The sequence below is a fragment of the Callospermophilus lateralis genome, chromosome X (genome assembly GCF_048772815.1).
Source record: "Callospermophilus lateralis isolate mCalLat2 chromosome X, mCalLat2.hap1, whole genome shotgun sequence".
In the NCBI taxonomy this organism is placed as follows: Eukaryota; Metazoa; Chordata; class Mammalia; order Rodentia; family Sciuridae; genus Callospermophilus; species Callospermophilus lateralis.
Window position 1 is genome coordinate 52,315,870 of NC_135325.1, and position 3,841 is coordinate 52,319,710.

The following is a 3,841-nucleotide window of genomic DNA, read 5'->3' on the forward strand; positions in this document are numbered from 1 at the left end:
ACATCCATTCTTTTCACCAAATGCCATTAGATTCATCATTCCAAAAGAATAGCTGTGATATCTCATTTATTTTGACAAACTAATGGATCCTATTGTCTGCAGAGTAACATTCTACTTCCTCAGCACAGAGATTTGTTTTCCTCAAAAGGTGAGAAGCCAGGTGTGGTGGCACATACCTGTAGTCCCAGTGACTTGGGAGGTCAAAGCAGTAGGACTGCAAGTTCAAGGCCAGCCTCAGCAACTTAGCAAGGTCCCGTGCAATTTAGAGAGAGACTATCTCAAAATAAAGAATACAAATGACTGGAGATCTAGCTCAGTGATAAAATGACTCTGGGTTAAATTCTCAGTACCAAAAAAGAAAAAAAGTGAGCAAGCTGCAGAAATAACAATATCTTTTATCTCAGGTATGAGGTAGTCACTGATACAGGGCCCTGTGTGAAAGGAAGCTCATGCAGTTTTATACACAGGCTGGCCTTAGAATCAGAAATTGGATACTCCTGTGCTCACAGTGATGATTGCATTCTTGGGAATGGACAAGTACTAACTCAATGACCTCAGACTAACACAGGCCCTAGAATTCTCACTTACTAATCTTTAGAGAGGCCACCTCCAGTGTAGGGCAGGGTGTTCAAATACTGAGTATGCCTTCTTGTTTTCAAGACAGCTAAAACCCTAGATGAAGGGGCTTTGGGAACACAGAATCAGAATATGGGAAAATATGTTGCTACCCATTTATTTCCCTCCCCCTTTTTTTCTTTTTGTTTACTTTAAAATAATGGCATTATGACAGTTTATTTGGAAGGTCATTTTTCAATCAAACTTAAAGGCAATCTGAGAAAAGATTGCACAGAATACACTCATTAAATAAGTATGGTGATTAAATCAAAATAAGGGAAATATGTTCCCTTCCATAACTCTGGAAATAAATTCTGTTGTCCTGAAGATTCTTATACTTCCAAAAAGGGGAAAAATCATGGCAATTAAAGCTATCTCTTAATCATGTAAAATCTACAGTAGCAACCATATTTTTCTGTTCTTCCCAATAAGTCAGTTTTGATCTTCAAATTGTGCCTTGTTTTTTAAAAGATAGGATGCTAGAAATTCAGTGGGATTTGGTGGTTTTTCCTTTGCAAGCACAGCAAGTCCCTGTAATAAGATAGGCACCACCATCTGATCCAGGTAGGCATGAGTTGGCAAAGACTGTAAATCCACCTTCTGTTTTGATGACTTTTCTGCATTTATCATCTCATTTTCTACTATCCTCTCAACATTGTCAATCAGATCATACTCACAGTGAAGGTTTTCTGCAACCTGCGTCTGTCCTTCCAGCATCTGCTTTGACTCCATGGTGGACCCTGCAAACCACAGTCCCAGCATACCAGCCCACACCCAAGATGTTGGTTCCTCTCCCCTTTTTTTTCAAACAAAATTCTGATTAAGATTCTCTCATCTCAACATCAATTTCAGGAAGGTTATAATAACTTCATCCTGGGTGCTGATTTGATTTGGTGATTTCCCATGATGGCTGCAACAGAGCCCTCCTCAGTAATTGAAGCCTGTCCCCAACAGCTTCAGCAAGGTGGCCCCCAGATTCAAAAAGGCAACAAAATACATGCACTCATCTAATTCTGGTTCTGCTCTGATTGGACTGTCCCAGGCCTCAGGCTCATCTTGAACCAATCACCATGACCAGGGAGAAGCTGTGAACGGACTGGCAGGCCTGAAGGGGGAGGGTTTTGGAAGTGAAGTCCTTTTGCCCCCAAATGGTGACAAAGGAAGGTAACCAAGAGGAAACGGAGGGCTTTTGTGGAAGTGAAGGGAAATAGATGCAAACTGTCACTTCTGTGCATTTGTCTACTAGGGTCCCTTCTGCCTCAAATACCCTTCCCTTCAGTGCTGCCTTCATACATCTAAACTGACCTTTCAAGGCTCCCCATTGCCTCTTATGCCCCCATGCTCCCTCCAGCCCCAAGCTAGCCCAGGGCATTCCCACTTAATTTCCTCACCTTCTTGATGGACCACAGCTTACTGGTGGGCCTTGGATTGGCGTCATTTGGATTTATGTTGGTCTCACCTCCAAAGCTAGGTCTCTTTGGAAAGCACCATCATGGTCTTAACTATTTGAAGGCTCCTTGCTCCACTTCTGTGGGCCCCTGCCTAGCAAACTGAACCTGTTATTGGACATGCTTGATATATTTTGTTGAAATCAATAGGATACTTAAGAGAAAAAGCCATTTTCAAGCCCCCTTAAATATTTCAGAAGCACTATTTACACACTTGAGAAGATGTTATCTTCATTCTAGGCTGTTCATTAGAATAGGTCCCTTGAGCAACTCTCCAGGACAAGCTGAAGTAGCAGTTTTGCACTAGGAAAAAGGTCTAGAATCCACATAGTAGTTGTGGTGTCTCCACTTCAGATGGCTTCTTCAACTCCACAAAACTAATGTGTTCTCAATCTCAAGACTGATCAGGGGCGTCTGCAAGGTAGGTGGACCTGTGACCACCAACAGAACAGGCCCAGTGGCGTGCAGAGGCGCAGAGCCACCGCTCGCGCCTGCAAGGTAGGCAAACCTGCAACCCACAGACAGAACAGGCCCAGCGGCCTGCCGAGGGGCAGAGCTGCCGCCTGCGCCTGCAAGGTAGGCGGACCTGCGACCGACCGGCAGAACAGGCCCAGTGGCCTGCCAGCGTGGTAGGCACATTGCCCAAATTGGAGGAGGGGCCGAGCCGTCGCCCGCGCCTGCGAGGGAGACTTTGCAACTATATAAGAGCAATATAAATATATAGGTGGAAAATTCAATAACACAACAGTTTCACCAAGCAGAAAGAAATGCGAGCAGTATGAAAAGACAAGGAAAGAAAGGACCACAAGCAATGCAGGTCAACTCAACGTTAGAAGAGGTAATATCTGTAGCAGATGGAATGTCAGATAAAGAATTCAGGATATACATGCTTCAGATGATCTGGAGTCTCAAGGAAGACATTAGACAGCAAAATCAGACAATGAAAGGTCACTTTGACAATGAATTACATAAACAAATCCAAAAAGCAAAAGATCAACTATACAGGGAGATAGAGGTTATAAAAAACAAACAAACAGAAATCCTAGAAATGCAGGAAGCAATAAACCAACTTAAAAACTCAATTGAGAATACTACCAGCAGAGTAGAACACTTAGAAGATAGAACATCAGACAATGAAGACAAAGTATTTCAACTGGAGAAGAACATAGACAGCTCAGCAAAGCTGTTAAGAAACCATGAGCAGAACATTCAAGAAATATGGGATAACATAAAGAGACCAAACTTAAGAGTCATTGGGATACAGGAAGGTATAGAGGTCCAAACCAAAGGAATGAGCAATCTATTCAACGAAATAATACGAGAAAACTTCCCAGACTTGAAGAATGAGACAGAATCCCAAATCCTAGAAGCCTACAGGACGCCGAATGTGCAAAATCATAAGAGATCCACACCCAGGCACATTATAATGAAGATGCCCAACATACAGAATAAGGAGAGAATTATAAAGCTACAAGAGAAAGGAAGCAGATTACATTTAGGGGTAAACCAATCAGGATAACAGCTGATCTTTCAACACAGACTCTGAAAGCTAGAAGATCCTGGAACAACATATTTCAAATGCTGAAAGAAAATGGGTTCCAACCAAGAATTGTGTATCCAGCGAAATTAAGCTTCAGGATGGAAGATGAAATTAAAACCTTCCATGATAAACAAAAGTTAAAAGAAGTTGCAGCTAGAAAACCATCTCTTCAAAACATCCTCGGAAAAACATTACAGGAAGAGGAAATGGAAAATAACAATGAAAACCAACAGTGGGA

The 3,841-nt window shown here is 42.3% G+C and overlaps 1 pseudogene; it reads right to left on the reverse strand.

Moving 5' to 3' along the window:
* Nucleotides 1-1,047: 1,047 nt before the first annotated feature.
* LOC143639414 (protein dpy-30 homolog pseudogene) lies at nucleotides 1,048-1,347 on the reverse strand (annotated as a pseudogene).
* Between the last annotated feature and the right edge of the window lie 2,494 nt (nucleotides 1,348-3,841).